Source organism: Euprymna scolopes, chromosome 15, assembly GCF_053919585.1.
Source record: "Euprymna scolopes isolate OS-2025 chromosome 15, ASM5391958v1, whole genome shotgun sequence".
Classification (NCBI taxonomy): Eukaryota; Metazoa; Mollusca; class Cephalopoda; order Sepiida; family Sepiolidae; genus Euprymna; species Euprymna scolopes.
Genome location: NC_136496.1, coordinates 32,112,041 through 32,122,038, shown reverse-complemented (window position 1 = coordinate 32,122,038; position 9,998 = coordinate 32,112,041). Strand labels below are relative to the sequence as shown.

Below are 9,998 nucleotides of genomic sequence, written 5' to 3'. Positions count from 1 at the left end.
CATTGGATTTCAAGACAAACAAAAACTTACGTGATTCTTTTATTACCTTCTACAAAGTGTATAAAAAATATTCCGCTAAGAACAGGATTCGAACCTGTGCGGGCATTGCCCATTGGATTTCAAGTCTAACGCCTTAACCACTCGGCCATCGCAGCTTCTTATCGAAGGCAAAGAACATATTACGTGATTCTTTTATTACCTTCTACAAAGTGTATAAAAAATCATCCGCTACGAACAGGATTCCAACCTGTGCGGGTATTGCCGATTGGATTTCAAGTCCAACGCCTTAACCACTCGGCCATCGCAGCTTCTTGTCGAAGGCAAAGAACATATTACGTGATTCTTTTATTACCTTCTACAATTGTATAAAAAATCATCCGCTACGAACAGGATTCGAACCTTTGCGGGCATTGCCCATTGGATTTCAAGTCCAACGCCTTAACCACTCGGCCATCGCAACTTCTTTTTGAAGGAAAAGAATATATTACGTGATTCTTTTATTACCTTCTACAAAGTGTATAATAAAATCATCCGCTACGGACAGGATTCCAACCTGTGCGGGCATTGCCCATTGGATTTCAAGTCCAACGCCTTAACCACTCGGCCATCGCAGCTTCTTGTCGAAGGCAAAGAAAATATTACGTGATTCTTTTATTACCTTCTACAAAGTGTATAAAAAATAATCCGCTACGAACAGGATTCGAACCTGTGCGGGCATTGCCCATTGGATTTCAAGTCCAACGCCTTAACCACTCGGCCATCGCAGCGTCTTATCGAAGGAAAAGAACATATTACGTTATTCTTTTAGTACCTTCTACAAAGTGTATAAAAAATAATCCTCTACGAACAGGATTCCAACCTGTGCGGGCATTGCCGATTGGATTTCAAGTCCAACGCCTCAACCACTCGGCCATCGCAGCTTCTTGTCGAAGGCAAAGAAAATATTACGTGATTCTTTTATTACCTTCTACAAAGTGTATAAAAAATAATCCGCTACGAACAGGATTCGAACCTGTGCGGGCATTGCCCATTGGATTTCAAGTCCAACGCCTTAACCACTCGGCCATCGCAGCTTCTCGTCACATACGCATAAAATATTACGTGATTCTTTTATTACCTTCTACAAAGTGTATAAAAAATCATCCGCTACGAACAGGATTCGAACCTGTGCGGGCATTGCCCATTGGATTTTAAGTCCAACGCCTTAACCACTCGGCCATCGCAGCTTCTTGTCGAAGGCAAAGAACATATTACGTGATTCTTTTATTACCTTCTACAAAGTGTATAAAAAAACATCCGCTACGAACAGGATTCGAACCTGTGCGGGCATTGCCCATTGGATTTCAAGTCAAACGCCTTAACCACTCGGCTATCGAAGCTTCTTGTTGAAGGCAAAGAACATATTACGTGATTCTTTTAATACCTTCTACAAAGTGTATAAAAAATCATCCGCTGCGAACAGGAGTCGAACCTATGCGGGCATTGCCCATTGGATTTCAAGTTCAACGCCTTAACCACTCGGCCATCGCAGCTTCTTGTTGAAGGAAAAGAAAATATTACGTGATTCTTTTATTACCTTCTACAAAGTGTAAAAAAATCATCCGCTACGAACAGGATTCCAACCTGTGCGGGTATTGCCCATTGGATTTCAAGTCCAACGCCTTAACCACTCGGCCATCGCAGCTTCTCGTCAAATACGCATAAAATATTACGTGATTCTTTTATTACCTTCTACAAAGTGTATAAAAAATAATCCGCTACGAACAGGATTCGAACCTGTGCGGGCATTGCCCATTGGATTTCAAGTCCAACGCCTTAACCACTCGGCCATCGCAGCTTCTTGTCGAAGGCAAAGAACATATTACGTGATTCTTTTATTACCTTCTACAAAGTGTATTAAAAATCATCCGCTACGCACAGGATTCGAACCTGTGCGGGCATTGCCCATTGGATTTCAAGTCCAAAGCCTTAACCACTCGGCCATCGAAGCTTCTTGTTGAAGGAAAAGAAAATATTACGTGATTCTTTTATTACCTTCTACAAAGTGTATAAAAAATCATCAGCTACGGACAGGATTCGAACCTGTGCGGGCATTACCCATTGGATTTCAAGTCCAACGCCTTAACCAATCGGCCATCGCAGCTTCTCGTAAAATACGCCAAAAATATTACGTGAGTCTTTTATTACCTTCTACAAAGTGTATAAAAAATCATCCGCTACGAACAGGATTCGAACCTGTGCGGGCATTGCCCATTGGATTTCAAGTCCAACGCCTTAACCACTCGGCCATCGCAGCTTCTTGTCGAAGGCAAAGAAAATATTACGTGATTCTTTTATTACCTTCTACAAAGTGTATAAAAAATAATCCGCTACGAACAGGATTCGAACCTGTGCGGGCATTGCCCATTGGATTTCAAGTCCAACGCCTTAACCACTCGGCCATCGCAGCTTCTTATCGAAGGCAAAGAACATATTACGTTAGTCTTTTAGTACCTTCTACAAAGTGTATAAAAAATAATCCGCTATGAACAGGATTCGAACCTGTGCGGGCATTGCCCATTGGATTTTAAGTCCAACTCCTTAACCACTCGGCCATCGCAGCTTCTTGTCGAAGGTAAAGAACATATTACGTGATTCTTTTATTACCTTCTACAAAGTGTATAAAAAAACATCCGCTACGAACAGGATTCGAACCTGTGCGGGCATTGCCCATTGGATTTCAAGTCAAACGCCTTAACCACTCGGCTATCGCAGCTTCTTGTTGAAGGAAAAGAATATAGTAAGTGATTTTTTATTACCTTCTACAAAGTGTATAAAAAATCATCCGCTACGGACAGGATTCCAACCTGTGCGGGCATTGCCCATTGGATTTCAAGTCCAACGCCTTAACCACTCGGCCATCGCAGCTTCTCGTCAAATACGCCTAAAATATTACGTGAGTCTTTTATTACCTTCTACAAAGTGTATAAAAAAAAATCCGCTACGAACAGGATTGTAACCTGTGCCGGCATTGCCCATTGGATTTCAAGTCCAACGCCTTAACCACTCGGCCATCGCAGCTTCTTGTCGAAGGCAAAGAAAATATTACGTGATTCTTTTATTACCTTCTACAAAGTGTAAAAAAAATCATCCGCTACGAACAGGATTCCAACCTGTGCGGGCATTGCCCATTGGATTTCAAGTCCAACGCCTTAACCACTCAGCCATCGCAGCTTCTTGTCGAAGGCAAAGAAAATATTACGTGATTCTTTTATTACCTTCTACAAAGTGTAAAAAAAATCATCCGCTACGAACAGGATTCCAACCTGTGCGGGCATTGCCCATTGGATTTCAAGTCCAACGCCTTAACCACTCAGCCATCGCAGCTTCTTGTCGAAGGCAAAGAAAATATTACGTGATTCTTTTATTACCTTCTACAAAGTGTAAAAAAAATCATCCGCTACGAACAGGATTCCAACCTGTGCGGGCATTGCCCATTGGATTTCAAGTCCAACGCCGTAACCACTCAGCCATCGCAGCTTCTTGTCGAAGGCAAAGAAAATATTACGTGATTCTTTTATTACCTTCTACAAAGTGTAAAAAAAATCATCCGCTACGAACAGGATTCGAACCTGTGCGGGCATTGCCCATTGGATTTCAAGTCCAACGCCTTAACCACTCGGCCATCGCAGCTTCTTGTCGAAGGCAAAGAAAATATTACGTGATTCTTTTATTACCTTCTACAAAGTGTATAAACAATCATCCGCTACGAACAGGATTCGAACCTGTGCGGGCATTGCCCATTGGATTTCAAGACAAACAAAAACTTACGTGATTCTTTTATTACCTTCTACAAAGTGTATAAAAAATATTCCGCTAAGAACAGGATTCGAACCTGTGCGGGCATTGCCCATTGGATTTCAAGTCCAACGCCTTAACCACTCGGCCATCGCAGCTTCTTATCGAAGGCAAAGAACATATTACGTTATTCTTTTAGTACCTTCTACAAAGTGTATAAAAAATCATCCGCTACGAACAGGATTCCAACCTGTGCTGGTATTGCCGATTGGATTTCAAGTCCAACGCCTTAACCACTCGGCCATCGCAGCTTCTTGTCGAAGGCAAAGAAAATATTACGTGATTCTTTTATTACCTTCTACAAAGTGTATAAAAAATCATCCGCTACGAACAGGATTCGAACCTGTGCGGGCATTGCCCATTGGATTTCAAGTCCAACGCCTTAACCACTCGGCCATCGCAGCTTCTTGTCGAAGGCAAAGAAAATATTACGTGATTCTTTTATTACCTTCTACAAAGTGTATAAAAAAAACCGCTACGAACAGGATTCGAACCTGTGCCGGCATTGCCCATTGGATTTCAAGTCCAACGCCTTAACCACTCAGCCATCGCAGCTTCTAATCGGAGGCAAAGAAAATATTACGTGATTCTTTTATTACCTTCTACAAAGTGTAAAAAAAATCATCCGCTACGAACAGGATTCGAACCTGTGCGGGCATTGCCCATTGGATTTCAAGTCCAACGCCTTAACCACTCGGCCATCGCAGCTTCTTGTCGAAGGCAAAGAAAATATTACGTGATTCTTTTATTACCTTCTACAAAGTGTATAAACAATCATCCGCTACGAACAGGATTCGAACCTGTGCGGGCATTGCCCATTGGATTTCAAGACAAACAAAAACTTACGTGATTCTTTTATTACCTTCTACAAAGTGTATAAAAAATATTCCGCTACGAACAGGATTCGAACCTGTGCGGGCATTGCCCATTGGATTTCAAGTCCAACGCCTTAACCACTCGGCCATCGCAGCTTCTTATCGAAGGCAAAGAACATATTACGTGATTCTTTTATTACCTTCTACAAAGTGTATAAAAAAAAACCGCTACGAACAGGATTCGAACCTGTGCCGGCATTGCCCATTGGATTTCAAGTCCAACGCCCTAACCACTCAGCCATCGCAGCTTCTTGTCGAACGCAAAGAAAATATTACGTGATTCTTTTATTACCTTCTACAAAGTGTAAAAAAAATCATCCGCTACGAACAGGATTCGAACCTGTGCGGGCATTGCCCATTGGATTTCAAGTCCAACGCCTTAACCACTCGGCCATCGCAGCTTCTTGTCGAAGGCAAAGAAAATATTACGTGATTCTTTTATTACCTTCTACAAAGTGTATAAACACTCATCCGCTACGAACAGGATTCGAACCTGTGCGGGCATTGCCCATTGGATTTCAAGACAAACAAAAACTTACGTGATTCTTTTATTACCTTCTACAAAGTGTATAAAAAATATTCCGCTACGAACAGGATTCGAACCTGTGCGGGCATTGCCCATTGCATTTCAAGTCAAATTCCTTAACCACTCGGCCATCGCAGCTGCTTGTCCAAGGCAAAGAAAATATTACGTGATTCTTTTATTACCTTCTACAAAGTGTATAAACAATCATCCGCTACGAACAGGATTCCAACCTGTGCGGGCATTGCCCATTGGATTTCAAGTCCAACGCCTTAACCACTCGGCCATCGCAACATCTTGTCGAAGACAAACAAAACATTACGTGATTCTTTTATTACCTTCTACAAAGTGTATAAAAAATCATCCGCTACGAACAGGATTCGAACCTGTACGGGCATTGCCCATTGGATTTCAAGTCCAACGCCTTAACCACTCGGCCATCGCAGCTTCTTGTCGAAGGCAAAGAACATATTACGTTAATCTTTTATTACCTTCTGCAAAGTGTATAAAAAATCATCCGCTACGAACAGGATTCGAACCTGTGCGGGCATTGCCGATTGGATTTCAAGTCCAACGCCTTAACCACCCGGCCATCGCAGCTTCTCGTCAAATACGCATAAAATATTACGTGATTCTTTTATTACCTTCTACAAAGTGTATAAAAAATATTCCGCTACGAACAGGATTCGAACCTGTGCGGGCATTGCCCATTGCATTTCAAGTCCAACGCCTTAACCACTCGGCCATCGCAGCTTCTTGTCGAAGGCAAAGAACATATTACGTGATTCTTTTATTACCTTCTACAATTGTATAAAAAATCATCCGCTACGAACAGGATTCGAACCTGTGCGGGCATTGCCCATTGGATTTCAAGTCCAACGCCTTAACCAGTCGGCCATCGCAACTTCTTGTTGAAGGAAAAGAAAATATTACGTTATTCTTTTATTACCTTCTACAAAGTGTATAAAAAAATCATCCGCTACGGACAGGATTCCAACCTGTGCGGGCATTGCCCATTGGATTTCAAGTCCAACGCCTTAACCACTCGGCCATCGCAGCTTCTTGTCGAAGGCAAAGAAAATATTACGTGATTCTTTTATTACCTTCTACAAAGTGTATAAAAAATAATCCGCTACGAACAGGATTCGAACCTGTGCGGGCATTGCCCATTGGATTTCAAGTCCAACGCCTTAACCACTCGGCCATCGCAGCTTCTTATCGAAGGCAAAGAACATATTACGTTATTCTTTTAGTACCTTCTACAAAGTGTATAAAAAATCATCCGCTACGAACAGGATTCCAACCTGTGCGGGCATTGCCGATTGGATTTCAAGTCCAACGCCTTAACCACTCGGCCATCGCAGCTTCTTGTCGAAGGCAAAGAAAATATTACGTGATTCTTTTATTACCTTCTACAAAGTGTATAAAAAATAATCCGCTACGAACAGGATTCCAACCTGTGCGGGCATTGCCCATTGGATTTTAAGTCCAACGCCTTAACCACTCGGCCATCGCAGCTTCTTGTCGAAGGCAAAGAACATATTACGTGATTCTTTTTTTACCTTCTACAAAGTGTATAAAAAAACATCCGCTACGAACAGGATTCGAACCTGTGCGGGCATTGCCCATTGGATTTCAAGTCAAACGCCTTAACCACTCGGCTATCGCAGCTTCTTGTTGAAGGAAAAGAATATATTAAGTGATTCTTTTATTACCTTCTACAAAGTGTATAAAATATCATCCGCTACGGACAGGATTCCAACCTGTGCGGGCATTGCCCATTGGATTTCAAGTCCAACGCCTTAACCACTCGGCCATCGCAGCTTCTTGTCGAAGGCAAAGAACATATTACGTGATTCTTTTATTACCTTCTACAAAGTGTATAAAAAATAGTCCGCTACGAACAGGATTCCAACCTGTGCGGGCATTGCCCATTGGATTTCAAGTCAAACGCCTTAACCACTCGGCCATCGCAGCTTCTTGTCGAAGGCAAAGAAAATATTACCTGATTCTTTTATTACCTTCTACAAAGTGTATAAACATTCATCCGCTGCGAACAGGATTCGAACCTGTGCGGGCATTGTCCATTGGATTTCAAGTTCAACGCCTTAACCACTCGGCCATCGCAGCTTCTTGTTGAAGGAAAAGAAAATATTACGTGATTCTTTTATTACCTTCTACAAAGTGTATAAAAAATCATCCGCTACGAACAGGATTCCAACCTGCGCGGGCATTGCCCATTGGATTTCAAGTCCAACGCCTTAACCACTCGGCCATCGCAGCTTCTCGTCAAATACGCATAAAATATTACGTGAGTCTTTTATTACCTTCTACAAAGTGTATAAAAAATCATCCGCTACGAACAGGATTCCAACCTGTGCGGGCATTGCCCATTGGATTTCAAGTCCAACGCCTTAACCACTCGGCCATCGCAGCTTCTCGTAAAATACGCATAAAATATTACGTGATTCTTTTATTACCTTCTACAAAGTGTATAAAAAATCATCCGCTACGAACAGGATTCCAACCTGTGCGGGCATTGCCCATTGGATTTCAAGTCCAACGCCTTAACCACTCGGCCATCGCAGCTTCTTGTTGAAGGAAAAGAAAATATTACGTGATTCTTTTATTACCTTCTACAAAGTGTATAAAAAATCATCCGCTACGGACAGGATTCCAACCTGTGCGGGCATTGCCCATTGGATTTCAAGTCCAACGCCTTAACCACTCGGCCATCGCAGCTTCTCGTCAAATACGCCTAAAATACTACGTGAGTCTTTTATTACCTTCTACAAAGTGTATAAAAAATAATCCGCTACGAACAGGATTCGAACCTGTGCGGGCATTGCCCATTGGATTTCAAGTCCAACGCCTTAACCACTTGGCCATCGCAGCTTCTTGTCGAAGGCAAAGAAAATATTACGTGATTCTTTTATTACCTTCTACAAAGTGTATAAAAAAAAAAACCGCTACGAACAGGATTCGAACCTGTGCGGGCATTGCCCATTGGATTTCAAGTCCAACGCCTTAACCACTCAGCCATCGCAGCTTCTTGTCGAATGCAAAGAAAATATTACGTGATTCTTTTATTTCCTTCTACAAAGTGTATAAAAAATCATCCGCTACGAACAGGATTCGAACCTGTGCGGGCATTGCCCATTGGATTTCAAGTCAAACGCCTTAACCACTCGGCCATCGCAGCTTCTTGTCGAAGGCAAAGAAAATATTACGTGATTCTTTTATTACCTTCTACAAAGTGTATAAACAATCATCCGCTACGAACAGGATTCCAACCTGTGCGGGCATTGCCCATTAGATTCCAAGTCCAACGCCCTAACCACTCGGCCATCGCAGCTTCTTGTCGAAGACAAACAAAACATTACGTGATTCTTTTATTACCTTCTACAAAGTGTATAAAAAATCATCCGCTACGAACAGGATTCGAACTTGTGCGGGCATTGCCCATTGGATTTCAAGTCCAACGCCTTAACCACTCGGCCATCGCAGCTTCTTGTCGAAGGGAAAGAACATATTACGTGATTCTTGTATTACCTTCTACAAAGTGTATAAAAAATCATCCGCTACGAACAGGAGTCGAACCTGTGCGGGCATTGCCCATCGGATTTCAAGTCCAACGCCTTAACCACTCGGCCATCGCAGCTTCTTGTTGAAGGATAAGAAAATATTACGTTATTCTTTTATTACCTTCTACAAAGTGTATAAAAAATCATCCGCTACGGACAGGATTCCAACCTGTGCGGGAATTGCCTATTGGATTTCAAGTCCAACGCCTTAACCAATCGGCCATCGCAGCTTCTCGTCAAATACGCCTGAAATATTACGTGAGTCTTTTATTAACTTCTACAAAGTGTATAAAAAATCATCCGCTACGAACAGGATTCCAACCTGTGCGGGCATTGCCCATTGGATTTCAAGTCCAACGCCTTAACAACTCGGCCATCGCAGCTTCCTGTCGAAGGCAAAGAAAATATTACGTGATTCTTTTATTACCTTCTACAAAGTGTATAAAAAATCATCCGCTACGAACAGGATTCGAACCTGTGCGGACATTGCCCATTGGATTTCAAGTCCAACGCCTTAACCACTCGGCCATCGCAGCTTCCTGTCGAAGGCAAAGAACATATTACGTTATTCTTTTAGTACCTTCTACAAAGTGTATAAAAAATCATCCGCTACGAACAGGATTCCAACCTGTGCGGGCATTGCCCATTGGATTTCAAGTCCAACGCCTTAACCACTCGGCCATCGCAGCTTCTTGTCGAAGGCAAAGAAAATATTACGTGATTCTTTTATTACCTTCTACAAAGTGTATAAAAAATCATCCGCTACGAACAGGATTCGAACCTGTGCGGGCATTGTCCATTGGATTTCAAGTCCAACGCCTTAACCACTCGGCCATCGCAGCTTCTCGTCACATACGCATAAAATATGACGTGATTCTTTTATTACCTTCTACAAAGTGTATAAAAAATCATCCGCTACGAACAGGATTCCAACCTGTGCGGGCATTGCCCATTGGATTTCAAGTCCAACGCCTTAACCACTCGGCCATCGCAGCTTCTTGTCGAAGGCAAAGAACATATTACGTGATTCTTTTATTACCTTCTACAAAGTGTATAAAAAATCATCCGCTACGAACAGGATTCGAACCTGTACGGGCATTGCCCATTGGATTTCAAGTCAAACGCCTTAACCACTCGGCCATCGCAGCTTCTTGTCGAAGGCAAAGAAAATATTACGTG

The 9,998-nt window shown here is 42.4% G+C and overlaps 62 non-coding genes across 62 annotated transcripts; all 62 read right to left on the bottom strand.

The window, feature by feature from the left end:
* Positions 1-73: 73 nt before the first annotated feature.
* Trnas-uga (transfer RNA serine (anticodon UGA)) lies at positions 74-155 on the bottom strand. The gene has a single exon. It is a non-coding gene; the product is annotated as a tRNA-Ser (tRNA).
* A 71-nt stretch (positions 156-226) lies between these two features.
* Positions 227-308, bottom strand: Trnas-uga (transfer RNA serine (anticodon UGA)). The gene has a single exon. It is a non-coding gene; the product is annotated as a tRNA-Ser (tRNA).
* A 70-nt stretch (positions 309-378) lies between these two features.
* Trnas-uga (transfer RNA serine (anticodon UGA)) lies at positions 379-460 on the bottom strand. The gene has a single exon. It is a non-coding gene; the product is annotated as a tRNA-Ser (tRNA).
* Positions 461-532: 72 nt separating this feature from the next.
* Trnas-uga (transfer RNA serine (anticodon UGA)) lies at positions 533-614 on the bottom strand. The gene has a single exon. It is a non-coding gene; the product is annotated as a tRNA-Ser (tRNA).
* Positions 615-685: 71 nt separating this feature from the next.
* On the bottom strand, positions 686-767 carry Trnas-uga (transfer RNA serine (anticodon UGA)). Its single transcript has one exon. It is a non-coding gene; the product is annotated as a tRNA-Ser (tRNA).
* A 224-nt stretch (positions 768-991) lies between these two features.
* Trnas-uga (transfer RNA serine (anticodon UGA)) lies at positions 992-1,073 on the bottom strand. The gene has a single exon. It is a non-coding gene; the product is annotated as a tRNA-Ser (tRNA).
* A 71-nt stretch (positions 1,074-1,144) lies between these two features.
* Positions 1,145-1,226, bottom strand: Trnal-uaa (transfer RNA leucine (anticodon UAA)). Its single transcript has one exon. It is a non-coding gene; the product is annotated as a tRNA-Leu (tRNA).
* A 71-nt stretch (positions 1,227-1,297) lies between these two features.
* Trnas-uga (transfer RNA serine (anticodon UGA)) lies at positions 1,298-1,379 on the bottom strand. Its single transcript has one exon. It is a non-coding gene; the product is annotated as a tRNA-Ser (tRNA).
* A 71-nt stretch (positions 1,380-1,450) lies between these two features.
* Trnas-uga (transfer RNA serine (anticodon UGA)) lies at positions 1,451-1,532 on the bottom strand. The gene has a single exon. It is a non-coding gene; the product is annotated as a tRNA-Ser (tRNA).
* Positions 1,533-1,602: 70 nt separating this feature from the next.
* On the bottom strand, positions 1,603-1,684 carry Trnas-uga (transfer RNA serine (anticodon UGA)). Its single transcript has one exon. It is a non-coding gene; the product is annotated as a tRNA-Ser (tRNA).
* A 71-nt stretch (positions 1,685-1,755) lies between these two features.
* On the bottom strand, positions 1,756-1,837 carry Trnas-uga (transfer RNA serine (anticodon UGA)). The gene has a single exon. It is a non-coding gene; the product is annotated as a tRNA-Ser (tRNA).
* Positions 1,838-1,908: 71 nt separating this feature from the next.
* Positions 1,909-1,990, bottom strand: Trnas-uga (transfer RNA serine (anticodon UGA)). Its single transcript has one exon. It is a non-coding gene; the product is annotated as a tRNA-Ser (tRNA).
* Positions 1,991-2,061: 71 nt separating this feature from the next.
* Trnas-uga (transfer RNA serine (anticodon UGA)) lies at positions 2,062-2,143 on the bottom strand. The gene has a single exon. It is a non-coding gene; the product is annotated as a tRNA-Ser (tRNA).
* A 71-nt stretch (positions 2,144-2,214) lies between these two features.
* Positions 2,215-2,296, bottom strand: Trnas-uga (transfer RNA serine (anticodon UGA)). Its single transcript has one exon. It is a non-coding gene; the product is annotated as a tRNA-Ser (tRNA).
* A 71-nt stretch (positions 2,297-2,367) lies between these two features.
* Positions 2,368-2,449, bottom strand: Trnas-uga (transfer RNA serine (anticodon UGA)). Its single transcript has one exon. It is a non-coding gene; the product is annotated as a tRNA-Ser (tRNA).
* A 71-nt stretch (positions 2,450-2,520) lies between these two features.
* On the bottom strand, positions 2,521-2,602 carry Trnal-uaa (transfer RNA leucine (anticodon UAA)). Its single transcript has one exon. It is a non-coding gene; the product is annotated as a tRNA-Leu (tRNA).
* Positions 2,603-2,673: 71 nt separating this feature from the next.
* Positions 2,674-2,755, bottom strand: Trnas-uga (transfer RNA serine (anticodon UGA)). Its single transcript has one exon. It is a non-coding gene; the product is annotated as a tRNA-Ser (tRNA).
* A 70-nt stretch (positions 2,756-2,825) lies between these two features.
* Positions 2,826-2,907, bottom strand: Trnas-uga (transfer RNA serine (anticodon UGA)). Its single transcript has one exon. It is a non-coding gene; the product is annotated as a tRNA-Ser (tRNA).
* Positions 2,908-2,978: 71 nt separating this feature from the next.
* On the bottom strand, positions 2,979-3,060 carry Trnas-uga (transfer RNA serine (anticodon UGA)). Its single transcript has one exon. It is a non-coding gene; the product is annotated as a tRNA-Ser (tRNA).
* Positions 3,061-3,131: 71 nt separating this feature from the next.
* Trnas-uga (transfer RNA serine (anticodon UGA)) lies at positions 3,132-3,213 on the bottom strand. Its single transcript has one exon. It is a non-coding gene; the product is annotated as a tRNA-Ser (tRNA).
* Positions 3,214-3,284: 71 nt separating this feature from the next.
* On the bottom strand, positions 3,285-3,366 carry Trnas-uga (transfer RNA serine (anticodon UGA)). The gene has a single exon. It is a non-coding gene; the product is annotated as a tRNA-Ser (tRNA).
* A 71-nt stretch (positions 3,367-3,437) lies between these two features.
* Trnas-uga (transfer RNA serine (anticodon UGA)) lies at positions 3,438-3,519 on the bottom strand. The gene has a single exon. It is a non-coding gene; the product is annotated as a tRNA-Ser (tRNA).
* A 71-nt stretch (positions 3,520-3,590) lies between these two features.
* Trnas-uga (transfer RNA serine (anticodon UGA)) lies at positions 3,591-3,672 on the bottom strand. Its single transcript has one exon. It is a non-coding gene; the product is annotated as a tRNA-Ser (tRNA).
* Positions 3,673-3,853: 181 nt separating this feature from the next.
* Trnas-uga (transfer RNA serine (anticodon UGA)) lies at positions 3,854-3,935 on the bottom strand. The gene has a single exon. It is a non-coding gene; the product is annotated as a tRNA-Ser (tRNA).
* Positions 3,936-4,006: 71 nt separating this feature from the next.
* Trnas-uga (transfer RNA serine (anticodon UGA)) lies at positions 4,007-4,088 on the bottom strand. Its single transcript has one exon. It is a non-coding gene; the product is annotated as a tRNA-Ser (tRNA).
* A 71-nt stretch (positions 4,089-4,159) lies between these two features.
* Trnas-uga (transfer RNA serine (anticodon UGA)) lies at positions 4,160-4,241 on the bottom strand. The gene has a single exon. It is a non-coding gene; the product is annotated as a tRNA-Ser (tRNA).
* A 69-nt stretch (positions 4,242-4,310) lies between these two features.
* On the bottom strand, positions 4,311-4,392 carry Trnas-uga (transfer RNA serine (anticodon UGA)). The gene has a single exon. It is a non-coding gene; the product is annotated as a tRNA-Ser (tRNA).
* Positions 4,393-4,463: 71 nt separating this feature from the next.
* On the bottom strand, positions 4,464-4,545 carry Trnas-uga (transfer RNA serine (anticodon UGA)). Its single transcript has one exon. It is a non-coding gene; the product is annotated as a tRNA-Ser (tRNA).
* A 181-nt stretch (positions 4,546-4,726) lies between these two features.
* On the bottom strand, positions 4,727-4,808 carry Trnas-uga (transfer RNA serine (anticodon UGA)). Its single transcript has one exon. It is a non-coding gene; the product is annotated as a tRNA-Ser (tRNA).
* Positions 4,809-4,878: 70 nt separating this feature from the next.
* Positions 4,879-4,960, bottom strand: Trnas-uga (transfer RNA serine (anticodon UGA)). Its single transcript has one exon. It is a non-coding gene; the product is annotated as a tRNA-Ser (tRNA).
* A 71-nt stretch (positions 4,961-5,031) lies between these two features.
* Trnas-uga (transfer RNA serine (anticodon UGA)) lies at positions 5,032-5,113 on the bottom strand. The gene has a single exon. It is a non-coding gene; the product is annotated as a tRNA-Ser (tRNA).
* A 181-nt stretch (positions 5,114-5,294) lies between these two features.
* On the bottom strand, positions 5,295-5,376 carry Trnas-uga (transfer RNA serine (anticodon UGA)). The gene has a single exon. It is a non-coding gene; the product is annotated as a tRNA-Ser (tRNA).
* A 71-nt stretch (positions 5,377-5,447) lies between these two features.
* On the bottom strand, positions 5,448-5,529 carry Trnas-uga (transfer RNA serine (anticodon UGA)). Its single transcript has one exon. It is a non-coding gene; the product is annotated as a tRNA-Ser (tRNA).
* Positions 5,530-5,600: 71 nt separating this feature from the next.
* Positions 5,601-5,682, bottom strand: Trnas-uga (transfer RNA serine (anticodon UGA)). The gene has a single exon. It is a non-coding gene; the product is annotated as a tRNA-Ser (tRNA).
* Positions 5,683-5,753: 71 nt separating this feature from the next.
* Trnas-uga (transfer RNA serine (anticodon UGA)) lies at positions 5,754-5,835 on the bottom strand. The gene has a single exon. It is a non-coding gene; the product is annotated as a tRNA-Ser (tRNA).
* A 71-nt stretch (positions 5,836-5,906) lies between these two features.
* On the bottom strand, positions 5,907-5,988 carry Trnas-uga (transfer RNA serine (anticodon UGA)). The gene has a single exon. It is a non-coding gene; the product is annotated as a tRNA-Ser (tRNA).
* Positions 5,989-6,058: 70 nt separating this feature from the next.
* Positions 6,059-6,140, bottom strand: Trnas-uga (transfer RNA serine (anticodon UGA)). Its single transcript has one exon. It is a non-coding gene; the product is annotated as a tRNA-Ser (tRNA).
* Positions 6,141-6,212: 72 nt separating this feature from the next.
* On the bottom strand, positions 6,213-6,294 carry Trnas-uga (transfer RNA serine (anticodon UGA)). Its single transcript has one exon. It is a non-coding gene; the product is annotated as a tRNA-Ser (tRNA).
* A 71-nt stretch (positions 6,295-6,365) lies between these two features.
* Positions 6,366-6,447, bottom strand: Trnas-uga (transfer RNA serine (anticodon UGA)). The gene has a single exon. It is a non-coding gene; the product is annotated as a tRNA-Ser (tRNA).
* Positions 6,448-6,518: 71 nt separating this feature from the next.
* Trnas-uga (transfer RNA serine (anticodon UGA)) lies at positions 6,519-6,600 on the bottom strand. The gene has a single exon. It is a non-coding gene; the product is annotated as a tRNA-Ser (tRNA).
* A 71-nt stretch (positions 6,601-6,671) lies between these two features.
* Trnal-uaa (transfer RNA leucine (anticodon UAA)) lies at positions 6,672-6,753 on the bottom strand. Its single transcript has one exon. It is a non-coding gene; the product is annotated as a tRNA-Leu (tRNA).
* Positions 6,754-6,824: 71 nt separating this feature from the next.
* Trnas-uga (transfer RNA serine (anticodon UGA)) lies at positions 6,825-6,906 on the bottom strand. Its single transcript has one exon. It is a non-coding gene; the product is annotated as a tRNA-Ser (tRNA).
* Positions 6,907-6,977: 71 nt separating this feature from the next.
* Positions 6,978-7,059, bottom strand: Trnas-uga (transfer RNA serine (anticodon UGA)). Its single transcript has one exon. It is a non-coding gene; the product is annotated as a tRNA-Ser (tRNA).
* A 71-nt stretch (positions 7,060-7,130) lies between these two features.
* Positions 7,131-7,212, bottom strand: Trnas-uga (transfer RNA serine (anticodon UGA)). The gene has a single exon. It is a non-coding gene; the product is annotated as a tRNA-Ser (tRNA).
* A 71-nt stretch (positions 7,213-7,283) lies between these two features.
* Positions 7,284-7,365, bottom strand: Trnas-uga (transfer RNA serine (anticodon UGA)). The gene has a single exon. It is a non-coding gene; the product is annotated as a tRNA-Ser (tRNA).
* A 71-nt stretch (positions 7,366-7,436) lies between these two features.
* On the bottom strand, positions 7,437-7,518 carry Trnas-uga (transfer RNA serine (anticodon UGA)). Its single transcript has one exon. It is a non-coding gene; the product is annotated as a tRNA-Ser (tRNA).
* Positions 7,519-7,589: 71 nt separating this feature from the next.
* On the bottom strand, positions 7,590-7,671 carry Trnas-uga (transfer RNA serine (anticodon UGA)). The gene has a single exon. It is a non-coding gene; the product is annotated as a tRNA-Ser (tRNA).
* A 71-nt stretch (positions 7,672-7,742) lies between these two features.
* On the bottom strand, positions 7,743-7,824 carry Trnas-uga (transfer RNA serine (anticodon UGA)). The gene has a single exon. It is a non-coding gene; the product is annotated as a tRNA-Ser (tRNA).
* A 71-nt stretch (positions 7,825-7,895) lies between these two features.
* Positions 7,896-7,977, bottom strand: Trnas-uga (transfer RNA serine (anticodon UGA)). The gene has a single exon. It is a non-coding gene; the product is annotated as a tRNA-Ser (tRNA).
* A 71-nt stretch (positions 7,978-8,048) lies between these two features.
* Trnas-uga (transfer RNA serine (anticodon UGA)) lies at positions 8,049-8,130 on the bottom strand. The gene has a single exon. It is a non-coding gene; the product is annotated as a tRNA-Ser (tRNA).
* Positions 8,131-8,202: 72 nt separating this feature from the next.
* Trnas-uga (transfer RNA serine (anticodon UGA)) lies at positions 8,203-8,284 on the bottom strand. The gene has a single exon. It is a non-coding gene; the product is annotated as a tRNA-Ser (tRNA).
* Positions 8,285-8,355: 71 nt separating this feature from the next.
* Positions 8,356-8,437, bottom strand: Trnas-uga (transfer RNA serine (anticodon UGA)). Its single transcript has one exon. It is a non-coding gene; the product is annotated as a tRNA-Ser (tRNA).
* Positions 8,438-8,508: 71 nt separating this feature from the next.
* Trnap-ugg (transfer RNA proline (anticodon UGG)) lies at positions 8,509-8,590 on the bottom strand. Its single transcript has one exon. It is a non-coding gene; the product is annotated as a tRNA-Pro (tRNA).
* A 71-nt stretch (positions 8,591-8,661) lies between these two features.
* On the bottom strand, positions 8,662-8,743 carry Trnas-uga (transfer RNA serine (anticodon UGA)). The gene has a single exon. It is a non-coding gene; the product is annotated as a tRNA-Ser (tRNA).
* A 71-nt stretch (positions 8,744-8,814) lies between these two features.
* Trnas-uga (transfer RNA serine (anticodon UGA)) lies at positions 8,815-8,896 on the bottom strand. The gene has a single exon. It is a non-coding gene; the product is annotated as a tRNA-Ser (tRNA).
* Positions 8,897-8,967: 71 nt separating this feature from the next.
* On the bottom strand, positions 8,968-9,049 carry Trnas-uga (transfer RNA serine (anticodon UGA)). The gene has a single exon. It is a non-coding gene; the product is annotated as a tRNA-Ser (tRNA).
* A 71-nt stretch (positions 9,050-9,120) lies between these two features.
* On the bottom strand, positions 9,121-9,202 carry Trnas-uga (transfer RNA serine (anticodon UGA)). The gene has a single exon. It is a non-coding gene; the product is annotated as a tRNA-Ser (tRNA).
* Positions 9,203-9,273: 71 nt separating this feature from the next.
* Trnas-uga (transfer RNA serine (anticodon UGA)) lies at positions 9,274-9,355 on the bottom strand. Its single transcript has one exon. It is a non-coding gene; the product is annotated as a tRNA-Ser (tRNA).
* Positions 9,356-9,426: 71 nt separating this feature from the next.
* On the bottom strand, positions 9,427-9,508 carry Trnas-uga (transfer RNA serine (anticodon UGA)). The gene has a single exon. It is a non-coding gene; the product is annotated as a tRNA-Ser (tRNA).
* A 71-nt stretch (positions 9,509-9,579) lies between these two features.
* On the bottom strand, positions 9,580-9,661 carry Trnas-uga (transfer RNA serine (anticodon UGA)). Its single transcript has one exon. It is a non-coding gene; the product is annotated as a tRNA-Ser (tRNA).
* A 71-nt stretch (positions 9,662-9,732) lies between these two features.
* Trnas-uga (transfer RNA serine (anticodon UGA)) lies at positions 9,733-9,814 on the bottom strand. The gene has a single exon. It is a non-coding gene; the product is annotated as a tRNA-Ser (tRNA).
* A 71-nt stretch (positions 9,815-9,885) lies between these two features.
* Positions 9,886-9,967, bottom strand: Trnas-uga (transfer RNA serine (anticodon UGA)). Its single transcript has one exon. It is a non-coding gene; the product is annotated as a tRNA-Ser (tRNA).
* Positions 9,968-9,998: the final 31 nt, after the last annotated feature.